This window comes from Bos grunniens, chromosome 16 (genome assembly GCF_055505025.1).
Source record: "Bos grunniens cultivar Pamir isolate PY7600 chromosome 16, Bosgru_T2T1.0, whole genome shotgun sequence".
Classification (NCBI taxonomy): Eukaryota; Metazoa; Chordata; class Mammalia; order Artiodactyla; family Bovidae; genus Bos; species Bos grunniens.
Window position 1 is genome coordinate 66,022,907 of NC_141180.1, and position 21,465 is coordinate 66,044,371.

Here is a 21,465-nt window from a genome sequence, read left to right on the forward strand (position 1 = left end):
TCAAGAATCTTCTCCAACAGCACAGTCCAAAAGCATCAATTCTTCGACGCTCAGTTTTCTTCACAGTCCAACTCTCACATCCATACATGACCACTGGAAAAACCATAGCCTTGACTGGATGGACCTTTGTTGGCAAAGTAATGTCTCTGCTTTTCAATATGTTATCTAGGTTGGTCATAACTTTTCTTCCAAGGAGTAAGTGCCTTTTAATTTCATGGCTGCAGTCACCATCTGCAGTGATTTTGGAGCCCAGAAAAAATAAAGTCTGACACTGTTTCCCCATCTATTTCCCATGAAGTGATGGGACCGGATGCCATGATCTTCATTTTCTGAATGCTGAGTTTTAAGCCAACTTTTTCACTCTCCTATTTCATCAAGAGGCTTTTTAGTTCCTCTTCACTTTCTGCCATAAGGGTCGTGTCATCTGCATATCTGAGGTTACTGGTATCTCTTCCGGCAATCTTGATTCCAGCTTGTGCTTCTTCCAGCCCAGCATTTCTCATGATGTACTCTGCATATAAGTTAAATAAACAGGGTGACAATATACAGTTTTTACCTACTCCTGTTCCTATTTGGAACCAGTCTGTTGTTCCATGTCCAGTTCTAACTGTTGCTTCCTGACTTGCATACAAATTTCTCAAGAGGCAGGTCAGGGGGTCTGGTATTCCCATCTCTTTCAGAATTTTCCACAGTTTATTGTGATCCACACAGTCAAAGGCTTTGGCATAGTCAATAAAGCAGAAATAGATGTTTTTCTGGAACTCTCTTGCATTTTGCATGATCCAGCGGATGTTGGCAATTTGATCTCTGGTTCCTCTGCCTTTTCTAAAACCAGCTGAACAACTGGAAGTTCACAGTTCACGAATTGCTGAAGCCTGGCTTGGAGAATTTTGAGCATTACTTTACTAGCGTGTGAGATGAGTGCAATTGTGTGGTAGTTTGAGCATTCTTTGGCATTGCCTTTCTTTGGGGTTGGAATAAAAACTGACTTTTCCAGTCCTGTGGCCACTGCTGAGTCTTCCAAATTTGCTGGCGTATTGAGTGCAACATTTTTAAAGCATCATCCTTCAGGATTTGAAATAGCTCAACTGGAATTCCATCACCTCCACTAGCTTTGTTCATAGTGATGGTTTCTAAGGCCCACTTGACTTCACATTCCAGGATGTCTAGCTCTAGGTGAGTGATCACACCAGCATGATTATCTGGGTCGTGAAGATCTTTTTTGTACAGTTCTTCTGTGTATTCTTGCCACCTCTTCTTAATATCTTATGCTTCTGTTAGGTCCATACCATTTCTGTCCTTTATCGAGCCCATCTTTGCATGAAATGTTCCCTTGATATCTCTAATTTTCTTGAAGTAGTCTCTAGTCTTTCCCATTCTGTTGTTTTCCTCTATTTCTTTGCATTGATCGCTGAAGAAGGCTTTCTCATCTCTTCTTGCTATTCTTTGGAACTCTGCATTCAGATGCTTATATCTTTCCTTTTCTCCTTTGTTTTTCGCTTCTCTTCTTTTCACAGCTATTTGTAAGGCCTTCCCAGACAGCCATTTTGCTTTTTTGCATTTCTTTTCCATGGGGATGGTGTTGATCCCTGACTCCTGTACAATGTCGGGAACCTCATTCCATAGCTCATCAGGCACTCTATCTATCAGATCTAGGCCGTTAAATCTATTTCTCACTTCCACTGTATAATCATAAGGGATTTGATTTAGGTCATACCTGAATGGTCTAGTGGTTTTCTCTGCTTTCTTCAATTTAAGTCTGAATTTGGCAATAAGGAGTTCATGATCTGAGCCACAGTCAGCTCCTGGTCTTGTTTTTGCTGACTGTATAGAGCTTCTCCTTTTTTAGCTGCAACGAATATAATCAATCTGATTTTGGTGTTGACCATCTGGTGATGTCCATGTGTAGAGTCTTCTCTTGTGTTGTTGGAAGAGGGTGTTTGCTATGACCAGTGCATTTTCTTGGCAAAACTCTATTAGTCTTTGCCCTGCTTCATTCTGTATTCCAAGGCCAAATTTGCCTGTTATTCCAGGTGTTTCTTGACTTCCTACTTTTGCATTCCAGTCCCCTATAATGAAAAGGACATCTTTTTTGGGTGTTAGCTCTAAAAGGTCTTATAGGTCTTCTTAGAACCGTTCAACTTCAGCTTCTTCAGCATTACTGGTTGGGGCATAGACTTGAATTACTGTGATATTGAATGGTTTGCCTTGGAAACGAACAGAGTTATAGTTATAGTTAAAGTTATAGTACTTACCTGCATAAACCTCAACCTCTTGGTGCGTAATACTATAGTCCTACTAAATCACAAGTAGAAAATACAGTAAAAACTTAAAATTTTAAATGTTACTTGATTAAATTTGGGAGCAATATTACAGATTTGCATTGTGGTTTAAAATTTTGAGCTCAAATTTTCTATTCTTATTACTGTTATTACTGTTCAAATTTTTATTAGAAGGTAGTTGCAATTTTCAGAGAAGACAATGGCACCCCACTCCAGTACTCTTGCCTGGAAAGTTCCATGGATGGAGGAGCCTGGTGGGCTTCAGTCCATGGGGTTGCTAAGAGTCTGATACACTGAGTGACTCACTTTCACTTTTCACTTTCATGAACTGGAGAAGGAAATGGCAACCCACTCCAGTGTTCTTGCCTGGGGAATCCCAGGGAAAGGGGACCCTGGTGGGCTGCCTTCTATGGGGTCGCACAGAGTCGGACATGACTGAAGTGACTTAGCAGCAGTTGCAATTTTAAAGTGCAAAATAAAAGTCATTCTTTGGTAGATATTCTGAGTAGACTGTCTTCAAATAATTATAATCTACTTTTTAAGTTAAAAGTTTTGTGAGAAAAATGAAAATGTCAAATCTTTCCCATATTGTGAACAAAGTCATTTAGTAATTAAGAATAATAGAGTTTATAATAAAAAAACAGCTGGAATTGTTATGTAAACTGAAACACTATATCATATATAAATATTATCTACATATATAGATTAGATATTACATAATCATATATAACCATGCTATGCTAAGTCACTTCAGTCGTGTCCGACTCTGTGCAACCCCGTAGATGGCAGCCCACCAGGCTCCCCCGTCCCTGGGATTCTCCAGGCAAGAACACTGGAGTGGGTTGCCATTTCCTTCTCCAATGCATGAAAGTGAAAAGTAAAAGTGAAGTCGCTCAGTCATATCTGACTCTTAGTGACCCATAGACTACAGCCTACCAGGCTCCTCTGTCCATGGGATTTTCCAGGCAAGAGTACTGGAGTGGGTTGCCATTGCCTTCTCCATATATAACCATATAAGACACTATATATAATATTTTTAACAAATTAAAAATCACTTTTTATTTATATAAAATTAACAGTGTGCTTCACAATAGGTTGAATAATAGAAAAATAAATGAAAACAAAGGTGATAAAGACCATATACATAATGATTAAAATCTGAATAAACATCATCTCAGTAACTGTCAATTTGTCTGGACATCAAAAATAAATATAAAAATAGTTTCAAATATATAATCATTTATTTATTAATTTTATGAATTTACAGAAACAAAAATATTTATAAGGGAATACCATAAGCAACTGTATGCTAACATATATTAAATAATCTTGATAAAATGAAACATTGCTGGAAATGTACAAATTAGCAACTTTGACATATAAAAAAGAAAAAAATGAATAGACATATTAAATATAGAGACGGAATTAGTAATTCAAAAACTCCCCCCAAAGAAAACACCACTACAGGCCCAGATGGCTTCACTGGAAAATTCTCAGTATTTCAGGAATTTATCCCTATTTTTCACAACTCTTTCAAAAATAGAAAAGGAAGGAACACTTTCTGTACTAAGATTTCTCTAGAGGAACAGAATCAATATTATATATGAAGAGAGAGAGAAAGAAATTTATTACAAGAAATTAGCTCATTCAATTACAGAGGCTTAGATGTCAGACAAGCTGCCTTCCATAAGCTGGAGACCCAGAAACACATGTAGTATACGTCAGCTTGAGTCCAAGGACCTGAAAACCAGATAAGTGAATGATGTAAATTCCAATCTGAGGGCCAGAGGAGATGAGATGAAATGTCCCTGGTCAAACAGTGATATGCAGAAGAAGGAATGGATTCCTTCTTTCCTCACTTTTTTGTACTTTTCTGACCCTTTGTGGAACAAAACTATGGAGGTGATGGAATTCCAGCTGAGTTATTCCAAATTGTAAAAGATGATGCTGTGAAAGTGCTGCACTCAATATGCCAGCAAATTTGGAAAACTCCACAGTGGCCAGGGACTGGAAAAGGTGTTTTCATTCCATCCCAAAGAAAGGCAATGCCAAAAATGTTCAAACTACAGCACAATTGCACTCATTTCACACACTAGCAAAGCAACGCTCAAATTCTCCAATCCAGGCTTCAGCTGTACATGAACCATGAACTTCCAGATTTTCAAGCTGGATTTAGGAAAGGCAGAGGAACCAGAGATCAAGTTGCCAATATCTGCTGGATCTCTTTTGAAAACGCAGAGTTCCAGAAAAACATCTACTTGTGCTTCATTGACTATGTCAAAGCCTTTGACTGTGGATCACAACAAACTGTGGAAAATTCTTAAAGACATGGGAATACCAGACCATCATACCTGCCTCCTAAGAAATCTGTATGCGGATGTGTGAGATGAGTGCAATTGTGTGGTAGTTTGAACAATGCTTGGCAATGCCTTTCTTTGTGATTAGAATGAAATCTGACATTTTCCAGTCCTGTGGCCACTGCTGAGTTTTCCAAATTTGCTGGAATATTGAATGCCACACTTTCACAGCATCATCTTTTAGGATTTGAAATAGCTCAGCTGGGATTCCATCACCTCCACTAACTTTCTTCGTAGTGATGCTTCCTAAGGCCTACTTTGACTTTGCATTCCAGGATGTTTGGCTCTAGGTGGATGTACACACCATCGTGGTTATCTGGGTCATGAAGATCTTTTTTGTATAGTTTTTCTGTGTATTCTTGCCACCTCTTCTTAATATCTTCTGCTTCTCTTAGGTCCATACTATTTCTGTCCTTTATTGTGGCCGTCTTTGCATGAAATGTTCCCTTGGTATCTCTAATTTTCTTGAACAGATCTCTAGTCTTTCTCATTCTATTTTTTTTTTTTTTTCTCTATTTCTTTGCATTGATCACTGAGGAAAGCCTTCTTATCTCTTCTTGCTATTCTTTGGAACTCTGCATTCAGATGGGCATATCTTTCCTTTTCTCCTTTGCCTTTAGCTTCTCTTTTTTTCTCAGCTATTTGTAAGGCCTCCTCAGACAACCATTTTGGCTTTTGGCATTTCTTTTTCTTTGGGATGGTCTTGATCACTGTCTCCTGTACAATGTCATGAACCTCCATCCATAGTTTTTCAGGGACTGTATCAGATCTAATCCCTTGAATGTATGTGTCACTTCGAGGTGTTTTATAAATTCAGCTCTTTTATTTTGGTCTAGGATCCATTTATATTTAACTTTTTGTCATATATGGTATATGGTAAGAATTTAGCTTTTTTATATGAATATCTAATTTTTCAGTATTGTTTATTGAAAGTATTACATTTTACTGATTCAGTGATGTGATACATTTATTGAAAATCAATCAACCATATATGTGTAGCTTTATTTCTGGACTCTATTCTAGTCCCTTTCTCTACATGTCTGTCCTTTTACCAATACAAACTTGTCTTGAATTCTCTAGTTTTAGATTAATCTGGGTCAAATTTATTTCAAAATATTTTATGATTTGTTACAAGAGAAACAACAATAACCTCAGATATGCAGATGACACCACCCTTATGGCAGAAAGTGTAGAAGAACTTGAGGGCCTCTTGAAGAAAGTGAAAGAGGAGAGTAAAAAAGTTGGCTTCAAGCTCAACATTCAGAAAACGAAGATGATGGCATCCAGTCCTATCACTTCATGGCAAATAGATGGGGAAACAGTAAAAAGAGTGGCTGACTTCATTTTGGGGGGCTCCAAAATCACTGCAGATGGTGACTGCAGCCATGTAATTAAAAGACACTCCTTGGAAGGAAAGTTATGACCAATCTAGACAGCACATTAAAAAGCAGAGACATTACTTTGCGAACAAAGGTCTGTCTAGTTAAGGTTTTGGTTTTTCCAGTAGTCATGTATGGATGGGAGAGTTGGACTATAAAGAAAGCTGGGCACAGAAGAATTGATGCTTTTGAATTATGGTGTTGGAGAAGACTCTTGAGAGTCCCTTGGACTGCAAGGAGATCCAATCAGCCCATCCTGAAAGAGACCAGTCCTGAGTGTTTTATTGCGAGGACTGATGTTGAAGCTGAAACTCCAATATTTTGGCCACCTGATGTAAAGAGCTGACTCATTTGAAAGACCCTGATGCTGGGAAAGATTGAAGGCAGGAGGAGAAGGGGATGATAGAGGATGAGATGATTGGATGGCATCACTGACTCAATAGACATGAGTTTGGGTAAACTCAGGGAGTTAGTGATGGACATGGAGGCCTGGGGTCCATGGGTCTATGCTGGTGTCCATGGGGTTGTAAAGAGTCGGACACAACTGAACTGAACCACCTTAAAAATGGCATTGAATTTTTTAAGTTTCCCATTTTTCATTGTTCGTATATAGATTTACAACTGATTTTTGTACTTTGAGCTTGGATCCTGTGATCTTACTGAATTATTAGTTTTAAATCCTTTTTGTAGAATTTTCAGCATAATCTGTATGTACAATCATGTCGTTTCTTTATAGATAGCTTTACCTCTTCCTTTGCTATCTGTACACCTTTTAGTTATTTTTTTTTATTGTCATACTGAAGTATTTAGGACTAACTCAGTTACATGAAAGTAGAGTTCAGATGTCCTTGGTTTGTTGTCTGAGAAGAAATATTATTTGATGTTATATCTAGGCTTTTCATAATGATAGAGATCAAATTGAAGACAATTTTATTTTACTCTATTTCTAGAATACCAGGAAATCATATCATGATTGATAACTGAATTTGTTCAAATGTCTTGCTGCATTTATTATATGTTCATACAGTTTTCTTATTTATTCTGTCTATACAGTGATTTGCATTGATTGATTTTTAAATATTTAATTTTGAATTTCACAAATAAGCCTTGATAGATGGCTCATGAACAATTTTATGCATTGTTGGATTTAGATTGCTAACAATCTATTCATGGTTTTGATCTCTGTTCATGAAATATGTTAGTTTCTAGTTCCCAGTATCAGAGTAACACCATCTGGTTTGGCTACTTATCTTCAGTACTTTGCATTCCACTAACAGGAAGTTCTTTGTGGTCCCTTGAACATCATATCCTGTTTCTAATTTCTATTCCTTACCTCACAGTATTCTTTCTGCTGAAAGTCTCATCTATGTCCTCTTGGCTGAATTCAGCATTATTTAAGACTTCTAAATCCATCCCAGGCTAGATTACCCAATGACAAGTGTTTCTTCTTACCTTTAATCTATCTCTAATGATGTCCAGTTGTTTGCTAATGTCCCTCTCTCATTCACTGATGGCTCATATGGTAAAGAATCTGCCTGCAATGCAGGAGGCCTGGGTTCAGTCCCTGGGTCAGGAAGATTTCCTGGAGAAGGGAATGGCTACCCACTTCAGTATTCTTGCCTGGAGAATTCCATGGACAGAGGAAGCTGGTTTCGCTACAGTTCATGGAGTAGCAAAGAATCACACAACTGAATGACTGACACTCAACACACTCATTCACTAGAATGTGATGTCTTTGAGAGAAGATGGCCTTTTAATGATTGTCACTGGGCAGGCAATGCCTCTACCCACGGTTGAAAAAGCAGCAGAAGGTGATATTAATTAAAAATGAATAAATTAAAGAATAAATGACTTGGAGATGCTATTTCTTGGGGAGTAGAAATATAATTTAAATTCATGTAATGCAAAAAATTGCTAAGAACAATTTTAATTATAAGGAATATCAAATTTTGTCTGTTAGAAAAATGTGGAAATCACATTAATATGGCTTCAAGACATTAAATGATTCCAATATAAATTATTTCTGAATTCATATAAATGTAAAATGATACATTAGTTTTACTTGACCTATATGTTTGTGGAATGCTTGTTGGAGGAAAAAGATTTCTGTTGAAATTTCAGCATCTAAAATTATTTTCTGTTATTACAAACTATAGGTTTCTATATCTGGACAATTTTTATATACATATTTTGAAGCACAAATTTTTAAAGATATACTTGTGACATTATTGTTTTCACTCAACTTTTTTGTCATCTTTAAAAGATCATAATTATTCAAAATCTGTTGGTGATTTCATTATTCAAAAACTGAGTTGAGGATTCCAGTATATTTCTGTACCTCATGGAATATTTGAGGATATTATTCTTTTTATTTTGGTTACAATCCTAAAAGTTTTTCCTGTATTGTCATTAATATATTTGCCATGTGTCTGATTAAAACCATAGGAAACTTAACTACAAAATACTTTTAAAATATTTTTCTTTCCTTCCCACACTGTCTTTTAGTTTTTGCATGATTATTTTGCTATATGTTTCATAAAATATATTCTGATGTTTGTGCATGTAGCAAAATATGACTTGCTGATTGCCAACTCCAGTGTTTTCTGTCAGTCTTGATTCTGCTCAATTTAACAGCAGCCTTGCATATAGTCAATCACAATGTTCTTATCACTTGACTTCATGGGGTAGCAGTGACTTCGCATCTTGCATCTTATCTTTCCAATCATCGTTTTTTGTCTGTGTAGCAAAGACATTTCCTAGGATTCCTAATATGCCACTTAGAGTATATAATTAATGGCAAGGGCTGGCTGAAGCACCATGGTGGCTCCTCAATCATTGCTGTATCCCTTGAACTCACTGTCTATACAGGACTTAATAGTAATAGATGAACAGGGAGCATCAGATAAAGAAAGAATGTGTCATTTGATCTTAATGAATTTCCTCATAAATATTCCATGTTCAGAATTCTGGATTTTTATTCCTGAAGTACATAGTGGTTTCTATTTCAGGATAGTTTTTATATTATAAGAGAAAAAGACTAGATTTTCCCTCAACTGTGAAGATTTTAGAATACATACATATCAGATATTAACCAATTTAATGAAATTAAGGCTTTGGTCTCATGTATAAGACAGTGCTTATATTATATATTAAATATGGCAAAAAAAAGTGCACTCAGAATCAAAGCATGCTGGACCAGAAAAAGTCAATTATCAGATGTTATATATTTTTTCTTCTTTAATAAATATTATATATATACATATACTCTCCAATTTTCAAGTTGGCCTTTCAACTGTAATATGATATGTACACCACAATGAGTAGTTTAATTTAATCATCTACTTTCTAAGAGTTTGTAAAGACAAATTAAGTCTGTTAAATGATTCAAATTGTACAGTACATATAACTTTTTAATCAATCAGCTAAGCTCCTTGAGATATTTGGATTTACCAAGGTTGCAAAGATATTAAAGAATGAAATAGAGTGATATTGAAATTTCTTCATTTTCACTTCCTAAGTTCCTTTATCAATTCAATCAAAAATCCTAAGGTATTGAGTTTATTGACACCCCCAGTAAATTTGAAGAATTTAATATGTAAAAATTATTTTGGAAATGCAGCATTTATGAAACAGAAAGGACAGAATACAAACATCAGAAGAATCAGGTTTGAAAAATAGTTCTTCCATATTGCTGTGGACCTAGTCCCAAATATGGAACTATGTGCTCAGTGTTGAGAAGTTAACAGTAGATGTGTGTGTGTGTGTATAGAGTGGAGCACGACCCCGTGGCTCTTCTCCCTATGTCCTCAGTCTGCCTTTTTTTTCTGTAGAAAAACTAGTCAAAGAGTAAGTTTAATCAGAGAAGTGAGAAAATATAGATGCAAAGGAAATCAATCAAACAGGACAAAAAAACATAATAATTTAGCCATTAAACAAAGTCAAGGACCTTTAGTTTCTTCTTAAGGGCTACAGATAATATTCTGAGCCATATCCTGTGATCTGTCCTACAGATACTGAAACCCCCACCAGATGGTAAACTTTAACTTCATAATGACCAGACTGCAGCCATGACATAAGGTGCCACAATTCCAAGAACTGGCCTCAGAGAAAAGGGAAGAAGCTGACCTTGGAACTGATAATTTACTGCTCTTAAGACAGTCAAGATAATGCTGATCAGCCCACCTATGATCAGTTGATTTTACCAATTTCAAGATGACTTGATTTTACCAATTTCAAGATGATTTCAGAGCTGACTATGCTGTTTCTGCATGTAGCCCCCTCCCTCTGCCTGTAAAAGTTCTTACTCCCTGATTGTCAGTGCGGGGAGTCACCCTTTGGAAATGAGTTCACCCACCAGCCTCTCTTTTGTCAGCCTCTGAAAAAGAGCAAACTTTCCTTTCCAGCAACCTGGCCTCTTTATTGACTTCAGAGCACCGAGCAGACAAAACCCCAGTTCTGGTAACAGTTTTTTGGCACCCAAAGTGGAACTGCAGTGTTCTGGCAGTGTCTGGGTCCTCCAGGTTCCCTGGAGTAAAGCCACTGGCTGCAGCGATGTGCTAGGATGGTTATGAGAACAGCATGGGGCTCCCAGTGTGTGATTGCTGTGCTCTTGCGACATTTGGCTCCCGGGATTTCCGGCGCAAAGCCGCTGGTCCCTGCAGTGCGCAGGGATGGTGGCCATGAACCCACTGCTCCGTGATGACTAGCTGGCCCTGAGAGAGATTTGGTGGAATATTCCTAGCAGGTGCTGAAACCATTTGTTTTGAGAAGGGTCCCTGTTTCTTCTTTGCTCAGCACTGCTGCCAACTTAGAATTTTCCCTGGTGAAACAGAAAGATGCATCTGGATGAGTCAGTGTGCTACAAGACCTAGTAAGTCCAGTGGTTCCCTATCCTCCCGCCCCTGCTCCAGAGCAAATTTCTCTTTTGAGTATGAAGTTCTATTTGGGTATTTTGCCAGTTGGTTCTGATGTGTGTCTTCTATTGAAGACCATTTGTGTCGGGAATGTATTTGTTTGGACTTTGTGTGAGTCATATCTTGAAGGATTGAGACAATTCTGTCTTCTGGTGTGCCAATATATATTCCATGGTATCCCTATTGTCTTTTTAAAATGGGAAACTCAGGTTCTTTTCATTAGAAAAATTTAAGCTACGAAACTATGATTAAAGAAAGGATTATTATTTTTTTTAACGTTGTGTAACTAACAGTGCTCTTTAGAGTCCAGAGAAGATTGGTTAGAATGAAACTCTTTTGAAACTCCAAAACTGGATCTTTTTGTCTATGAAGTTAGAGAAAGGTAGCTTGATAAAGTACTTTCTTCAAAATCCTGACCTCAAGAGACTAAAAATATACCTAGGAGAAAGTTTGAAGTTAACTCATCTCATCCTTGAAATACAAACACAGTCCACTTTTTCTGAGACTTCAGCCTTAGTTGAAGAAAAGAGGGTTTGGGTTTATAAAACACACATCTTGTACCATCTTAAAGAAAAACTGTGCTATAAGAAAAATGTATTTTCTTGGAGATTATGAAATATATTAAGTTTGTCAATAAGAAAATGCTAGTATAATAGTTCAATTACATGTTTCTTGTTTTTGTTAAGGTTTTTAAGGGTTAGAAATTTCAAAATATAAAAATAATAGGGGAAACACTTCAGTATGCAAAGCAAATAGCATATGTATTGTTGGTGAGAGGAAGTATAAAGAATGGAAATATTTTTATTGATAAAAAAATGATAATTTTGTTTTTCATTTAGTTATTTCTGGATGGAGGTTGAATAATCTTGATATAGAATGTGTGATAGATGGTTTGTAAAAGAGGAACCTTGAGAAAAGAATTTTGTTTCTTGTCAGGAATGATTAAGCTTAGACTGAATTTAATTAGGTAAATGAATTTCCTTATTAAAAGCAAACTGATGTGACACTGATTTTTTTTTTTTTTCTGTTAAGAGAACAAAGTTCTCCTAGAATTTAGAGCTGCTTTTGATAACAGAGAATTCTAATGGAAAGTTATTGTTTTGCTCCTAACCATATTTTTGACCCAATGTTCAGGATGGAAAAAATTGTCTAGTGAAGTTGTCATAGAGTATATAACTGCTTATGATGTGTATTACTGCTGGCTTTAAGTTTATTGCTTGAAGAACATGTACAATGTTTGTGAAACAATTGGGTATAGCTGATAAAATATGTACTTATAAAATATTTCCCCATCAACATAAACCTCTCTGTACTTGTTTGTCATGCCTGATTACTTTTCCCCAATGTGTATAGGTAGGCAAATATATAAACAAGCAAACAAACAAAAATAAACCTAGTACTGAGATAAATGAATGGACCCAGATCAGGCAACTGAGCCACTCTGGCAATGTCGGAAAAGTATATTGACTGTCAATGATTTCTATGGAAAGATTTGCAGTTAAAAGATGAACATGATTTTTAAAAATGCTTACATATTGAAGTATGGGAAGTCATTTTGGATTTAATTTGGACTTTAGGCTAACCAAGCAGCCTATTAAACATACACTGCACATCTACTTTAACCACTAAGAAAAAATACATTCAGAGAATAGTACAAAAGTGGATTTTGATTGTCATCCTCATTGTAATCTGCTAAATTTGAAATGTTTGTTCAAGTGCTATGACAAAGCAATTAAAGAGAGAGGTAATATCTTTTCAATACAAAATACTGATTCAAAGCCTGGAACTTGATATTTTTTTCCCAACTTTATATCCATTCCCCAAGTTAGGCAGGCCTACATCCCATTTCTGCTGAGTGCAGAAGAATAGATGCTTTTGAACTGTGGTGTCGGAGAAGACTCTTAGGAGTCCCTTGGACTGCAAGGAGATCCAACCAGTCCATTCTGAAGGAGATCAGTCCTGGGTGTTCATTGGAAGGACTGATGCTGAAGCTGAAACTCCAATATTTTGGCCACCTGATGGGAAGAGCTGACTCATTTGAAAAGACCCTGATGTTGGGAAAGATTGAAGGCAGGAGGAGAAGGGGACCACAGAGGATGAGATGGTTGGATGGCATCACCGACTTGATGGACATGAGTTTGGGTGAACTCCGGGAGTTGGTGATGGACAGGGAGGCCTGGTGTGCTGCAGTTCATGGGGTCACAAAGAGTCGGACACGACTGAGCGACTGAACTGAACACCCCATTTCAGCAAAATATAGCCAAATGGTCATTGTCTCATTCTCTCAAAGAATTGGGGAAAATTGAAGCAGAAATGCAAACTGAAACTGCATTCCTCTGCCAAATTGATGACTAACCTCTCTCTCCAAAACTTTACTCCCTTTTTTCCTGCACTTGTTCTTTTTCAAGCATTAGGAGTTTCAAAGAAAAGGGGAAACTAAAACCCTATGGTCCTTCCCCCATGTCCTCAGCCTACCTTTTGTCTGTGGAAAACTGCAACCAAAGAATCAGTTTAATCAGAGAAGTGAGAAAATACAGAAGCAAAGGAGAACCGTCAAACAGGACAAAATGATAATAGTTTAATCAATAAGCAAAGTCAGGGACCTTTAGTTCTTCCTCAAGAGTTATAGATAATATTCTCAGCCATATCCTATGAGCTGTCTTACAGATAGTGAAACCTCCGCCAGGTGGAAAAAGTTAATTACATGATGACCAGGCTCTAGCCATGACATAAGCTGCCACAATTCCAAGAACTGGCCTCAGAGAAATGGGAACAAACCGATCCTGGAACTGCAGATTAACTATTCTTTAAACAATCAAGATGATGCTGATCAGATCATGCATGACCAATTTCAAGATGACTTTGCATGTACCCATCCCCTCCCTCTGCCAAAAAAGCTCTTACCCACTGACTGAAGGGGTGGGGAGCTGGCCTTTGAACATGAGTTCTCCTCCAACTCCTCTTTTGACAGCCTCAGAAAATAAGCAAACTTCTCTTTCCACCAACCTTGGCTCTTTATTGGCTTTAGAGCAGCGAGCAACAGGAAGACCCCACTTCTGCTAATAGTTTTTGGCACCCAATGTGGGGTCTACTGTGTTCTAGCAGTATTTGGGTTCTCCAGGTTTCCTGGAGTGAAGTTACTGGCCATGGCAATGTGCCAGGTGCTGATGATAGATATAGGATGAATGTTTGAAAAGCTTTCGTGTGATTAATTGGGAAAGTTCTTTGAAGTCTAAGGAATTCTCCAACCTCACAACAACCGGACCTGAACTGCACATAATTGTCAGGTCAGAATGAATGTAGGAAGTATCTCAAAAACTTTCCTGCAAACAGACAAACAAACATGATCTATACCCTGGAGGGTCAGAATGAGGTCTTCATGATCAAAGCATAAAGCTTTAGTGGCTAGAAGCAGTGTCAGAAGCAAGCGGGGGGAGGATAATTAAATATTTGAAAGTCTGGACTTGAAAAAATGGGAAAACGGAGCCTATGGTGAGGAGTTGGAGCAGCAGAGGGTCAGAGTACAAGAAAGAATTCTGAAACTGCAAGAATCCAAAGGGGCTGATATTCCTTGGGACATGGAAAACTGCTATGATATTTTAGAGTTTGAAAACTAATGTGGTAATCAGCCTGAAACTCTTATATGAGAATTTCCATGACTCTTGGTTGGGAGCACATCTGGCTACTAGAAGTAGCTGAAGCAAACCCTTTCTATGGGGAAGAATCAGACTTGCTCCCACAGACTAAGCTTTTTATACAAGATTAATTCTTCCAAGACAGAAGATATATGTATTATAGCTGATTCACTTCACTGTACAGAAGGAACTAACACAGCATTATAAAGCAATTATAGTCCAATTCTTTTAATGTCAAAAAATACCAATTTGCCCATACACACCAGTAGATATCTATGAAAATATTTAGAGTAACACACTTTGTAACAGAAAAACCTCTTTTTAAAACCCTTTGCCAGGAAATTTGAAAAGTAAACACTGGAAAACAATACGGCAGTAAAAATTAATGGGCTCCATAGGATCACAGACTTAATGGACATGAATCTGAGCAAACTCCAGGAGACAGTGGAGAACAGAGAAGCCTGGCATGGGGTCTCTCCCCAAGCCTGGCATGGGGTCACAGGGAGACATGACCTAGCAACTAAACAGTCAGTTTAGTTCAGTTCAGTTCAGTCACTCAGTTGTGTCCAATTGCGATGCCATGAATTGCAGCACGCCAGGCCTCCCTGTCCATCACCAACCCCCGGAGTTCACTCAAACTCATGTCCATAGAGTCGGTGATGCCATCCAGCCATCTCATCCTCTGTCGTCCCCTTCTCCTCCTGCCCCCAATCCCTCCCAGCATCAGAGTCTTTTCCAATGAGTCAACTCTTTGCATGAGGTGGCCAAAGTACTGGAGTTTCAGCTTTAGCATTAGTCCTTCCAATGAACACCCAGGACTGATCTCCTTTAGAATGGACTGATTGGATCTCCTTGCAGTCCAAGGGACTCTCATGAGTCTTCTCCAATACCACAGTTCAAAAGCATCAATCCTTTGGCACTCAGCATTCTTCACAGTCCAACTCTCACATCCATACATGGCCACTGGAAAAACCATAGCTTTGACTAGACAGACCTTTGTTGGCAAAGTAATGTCTCTGCTTTTTAATATCCTATCTAGGTTGGTCAAAACTTTCCTTCCAAGGAGTAAGCATCTTTTAATTTCATGGCTGCAATCACCATCTGCAGTGATTTTGGAGCTCAAAAAAATAAAGTCTGACGCTGTTTCCACTGTTTCCCCTTCTATTTTCCATGAAGTGATGGGACCAGATGCCATGATCTTAGTTTTCTGAATATTGAGCTTTAAGCCAACTTTTTCACTCTCCTCTTTCACTTTCATCAAGAAGCTTTTTAGTTCCTCTTCACTTTCTGCCATAAGGGTGGTGTCATCTGCATATCTGAGGTTATTGATATTTCTCCCATCAATCTTGATTCCAGCTTGTGCTTCTTCCAGCCCAGCGTTTCTCATGATGTACTCATAGCAACATCTATATTCAAGCAAGACAGTTGGATCTTACCAACCTTATATTACAAGAAGCAAAGTATTTCATTCAAGAAGGGCAGACTTCTTAGTCAAACCAATAGTCAAGCCAATGTTCCCTCTCAGAAAAACTAGAAAAGCTGTGTATAAAGCAATAATCATTTTCTTGAAGACATCGAGAGCTAACAAGCAGTAAAAATCATAAGGATAACATCCACTAAAATGCAAAACAAACAAGAGAGGTCAGCCTAGCATTTGGGGTCACCTTTTTTAGAAGAGCAGCTGCCAGTTCTGGAAGAGGATGCTGGACAATGAGGAACCACTCAGAGAGCTTATTTCTGTCAAATTCTTGGGGGTAATAAAAGCAGAGTCTAGAGTCTGCCAAAACAGGAGAGAAGGGGAGACAGAAAGAGAGTGAGTGAGGGAAAGAGAGAGAAAGAGACAGACAGATATAACTAAACAATGAGAAAATCCAGTTAAATCCCTGAACCAGAATAGATGGTCACTCAAAACATAGGAATATGTGCTAAGAAATATATGCTTACTTGAAAATATCCTTGAAACAAAAACTAAATGAATATTTGACTTGTAGAGACATCAGGTGTCTTCTATAAACAGAAGGAAAACAACAACATGGACATATGAAGATGAAGACAGAAATGAAAAGGAATGGAAAACAGAAGCTTGTGGGTGACTCTAAATGAGTGTGTGAAGCAACATATATGTTGTCTTCCTCTGCATGTGTGTGTGTGTGTATAGTAAAAGCAATAAGAGCGTGTAAACTGTGAGGGGAATGAGTCGTTAACACATTCTAAGATATTTGCATTACCCAGGGGAAAACTGAGAAAATTGATTTTTCCTAGGTCAAGTATGTATATTCTTGTATGTATATATTTCTAGGATGACCAATAAGGAGAGTGTGGAAGAGTGATAGCCATCATAACCATTTTTAGGAAGTAGAAAATACACAAATCACCTAAAGCAGGCAATCTTAAATATAAGCTGCTTGCAAGAGAGAGTTGAAATACACCTTCTAAAAGGTTCAAAAGGTTGAAAAGAAAATAATGAAAATATATATACCATACAGGATATGAGCCAAAGGAGAGCTCACATAACTATGTTAATGTCTAACAAATTAGAATTTAAATCAATAAAAAACATTTTAAGGAATAAAATGATAATTTATAGAGAAATAATTTAGTTTACTAGTTGTATAGAAGAATTATAAATTTGTATGCTCTATACACTCCTTCCAGGATCACAACCTTGTTGTGGTGAAGGGGACTGCATAACTCAATGAAGCTAAGAGCCATGGTGTCCAATATACTACTGGAGAAGAGTAGAGGGCAACTGTTAATAGCTGCAGAAAGGATGAAGCAGCTGGAACAAGGTGGAAATGATGTTCGGTTGTGAATGTGTCTGGTGGTGAAAATAATATCCAATGCTGTAAAGAACAGTATTGTATAGGAAGCTGGAATGTTAGGTCCATGAATCAAGGCAAATTGGATGTGTTGAAGCAGAAGATGGCAAGAGTGAACATTAATATCTTAGGAATCAGTGAACTAAAATGGATGTGAAAGGGGGGATTTAATTCAGAAGGCCATTATGTCTACTACTGTGGATAAGAATCTCTTAGAAGAAATGGAGTAACCCTCATAGTCAACAGAAGAGTCTGAAATGCAGTACTTGGGTGCAATCTTAAAGTAACAGAATGATCTCAATTTGTTTCCAAGGCCAACAATACAACATCACAGTAATCCAAGTCTATAAATTAAAAGACACTTGCTCCTTAGAAGAAAAGCTATGACCAACCTGGACAGCATATTAAAAAGCAGAGACATTACTTTGCCAACAAAGGTCCATCTAGTCAAAACTATGGTTTTTCCAGTAGTCATGTATGGATGTGAGAGGTGGACCATAAAGAAGGCTGAGCACCAAAGAATTGATGCTTTTGAACTGTGGTGTTGTGGAAGACTCTTGAGAGTCCCTTGCACTACAAGATCAAATGTCTACCCTAAAGGAAATCAGTCCTGAGTATTCACTGAACGGCCTGATGTTGAACTGAAACTCCAATACTTTGGCCACCTGATATGAAGAACTCACTCATTGGAAAAGACCCCAGTGCTGGGAAAGATTGAAAGCAGGAGGAGAAGGAGATGACAGAGGATGAGATGGTTGGATGCCATCACTGAGTCAACGGACATGGGCAAGCTCCGGGAGTTGGTGATGGGAAAGGGAAGCTTGGCATGCTGCAGTCAATGAGGTCACAAAGAGTCGGACATGACTGAGTGACTAAACTAAATGATGTCCCCACCACTGATGCCCAAGAAGCTTAAGTTGACCAGTTCTATGAAGACTTACAAATCCTTTTAGAAGTAACACCAAAAAAGATGTCTTTTGCATCATGGGAGATTGGAACACAAAAGTAGGAAGTCAAAAGACTTACCTAGATTAATGTAAGTTTGGTCTTAGAGTACAAAATGAAACAGTAAAAACATTAACAAAGTTTTATCAAGAGAACACACTGGTCATAGCAAACACACTCTGAAAAGACCACACAAGAAAAAACTCTACACATCAACATCACCAGATGGTCAATACCCAAATCAGACTGATTATATTCTTTGCAGCCAAAGATGGAGAAGCTCTAAACAGTCAGCAAAATCAAGACCTGTAACTGACTGTGACTCAGATCATGAGCTTCTTACTGCACAATTCTGGCTTAAATTGAAGAAAGTAGGGAAAACCACCAGCCCATTCAGATATGAACTAAATCAAATCCCTTATGATTATACAGTGGAGGTGATGAATAGATTCAAGACATTCGATGTCGTAGAAAAAGTGTCCGAGGAACTATGGACAGAGGTTGGTAACATTGCACAGGAGGTGGTGACCAAACCACCCCCCCAAAAAAAAAAATGCAATAAGGCATAGTGTTTGTATGATGAAGTTTTACAAATAGCTGAGGAAAGAAGAGAAGCAAAAGATAAAGGAGAAAGGGAAAGATGTACCCAACTGAGGGCTTCCTATGTGGCACTAATGTTAAAGAATGTGTCTGCCTATGCAGGAGACTTAAGAGACTCAGGTTCAATCCCTGGGTCAAGAAGATCTGAAGGAGGGCATGACAACCCACTCCAGTATTCTTGCCTGGAGTATCCCATGGACAGATGAGCCTGGCAGTATACATACAGTCCATAGGGTAGCAAAGAGTCTTACACAACTGAAGTGACTTAGCATGCACATATGCATACCCAACTAAATACAGAGTTCCAGAAAAGAGCAAGGAGAGACAAGAAGGCCTTTTTAAATGAAGAGTGCAAAGAAATAGAGGAAAACAGTAGAATAGGAAAGACTAGAAATCTCAGCAAAAAAATTGGAGATATCAAGGGAGCATTTCATGCAAAGATGATCATGCTAAAAGACAGAAATGGTAAGGACCTAACAGAAACATAGATTAAGAAGAGATAGCAGAATACACAGAAGAACTATACAAAAATGTCTTAATGACCCAGATAACCATGATGGTGTTGGCACTTACCCAGAGCCAGACATCCTGGAGTATGAAATCAAGTGAGCCTTAGAAAGCATTACTACACGCAAAGTTAGCGTAGGTAATGGATTTCCATCTGAGCTATTTCAAATCCTAAATGATGATTCACTTAAAGTGCTACACTCAGTATGTCAGCAAATCTGGAAAATTTAGCAATGGCCACAGGACTGGAAAAATTCAGTTTTCATTCCAACTCCAAAGTAGGACAATGCCAAAGAATGTTCAAACTACCATGCAATTGTGCTATTTCACATACTAATGAGGTTACACCTAAAATTATTTCAGCTAGGCATCAGCAGTACATGAATTGAGGACTTCCAGATATAAAAGTTGAGTTTAGAAAAGGTAGAGAAACCAGAAATCAAATTGCCAAAATTCATTGGTTCATAGAGAAAGCAAGAGAATTTCAGAACATCTACTTCTGCTTTATTAACTACACCAAAGCCTTTGACTGTTTGGATCACAAAAATAACCATGGAAAATTCTTACAGTACCAGACCACCTTATATGTCTACTGAGAAATCAGTATGTGTGCCAAGAAGCAACAGTTAGAACCAGACATGGAAAAATGAAATGGTTAAAAATTGGGAAAAGAGCACATCAAGGCTGTATATTGTTACCCTGCTTGTTTAATTTATATACAGTGTATATCATGAAAAAGCTAGGCTGGATGAATCATAAGCTAGAATCAAGATTGCTGGGAAAAATATCAACAATCTCAGATATGTAGATGACACCACCCTAATAGCAGAAAATGAAGAAGACTTAAAATCCTCTTAATGAGAGTGAAAAAGCTGGCTTAAAACTCAAAATTCAAAAAACTAAGATCATGGGATCCCATCCCATCACTTCACAGCAAATAGAAGAGGAAAATGTGAAAGCAGAGACAGTTTTTATTATACTAGGCTCCTAAATCACTATGGATTATCACTGCAGTCATGAAATTAAAAGACGCTTTCTCCTTTGAAGGAAAGCTATGACAAACCTAAACAGCATATTAAAAGGCAGAGACATCACTTTGCATAGAAAGGTCTGTGTAGTCAAAGCTATATTTTTTCCAGTAGTCATGTACAGATATGAGAACTGGACCATGAAGAAGGCTGAGTGCTGAAGAATGGGTACTTTCAAATTGTGTTGCTGGAGAATTCTTGAGAGTCCCTAGTGCTGCAAAGAGATCAAACTAGGCAATCCTAAAGAAAATTAACCCTGAATATTCATTGGAAGGACTGACGCTAAAGCCGAATCTCCAATACTTTGGCCACCTGATGCGAAGAACTGACTCACTGGAAAAGACCCTGATGCTGGGAAAGATTGAAGACAAAAGGAGAAGGGGGCAGCAGAGAATGAGATTGTTGGATGGCATCACCAACTCAATGGATATGAGTTTGAGCAAACTCCGGGAGATGGTGAAGGGCAGGGGAGCCTGGCATGCTGCTGTCCATGGGGTTAGAGAGTTGGACATAACTTAGTGACTGAACAACAACAACATGCTCTATGCAATGAATGAGAAATGACAGAGATTGGTTAAATTATACCAAAAAAAAATGAGTAATAGAAAAGTGGTCAAAAATGGAATTTCTAAAATGTTCAATATGAAGAAATAATTGTAGTTCTTATAAACTTAAAAATGCATCATTTAAGACTGTTTTAAATGGGATGTTGTTATAATAATTAAAATAAGCCGTTAGTCATATGACACCTTACAATACTACTATTCATTAAAATGCATAAAAAGGTAAAACTCATGAGAACCTTATCTGTTTTGATAATTATCATTTTATGTAGTAAACATAAACTTTCAAAATTTCGAGAGTACATTATCTGTAGAAAATTAAGAAAGCATGACTTATGGAGAATTATCTCTCATCTATCTAGATCTATTCTGTTTGCTTACCTTTCTAGTAGCTACCATAAATCCAAATGTAGTTCACTACAGCATTTTATTTTGGA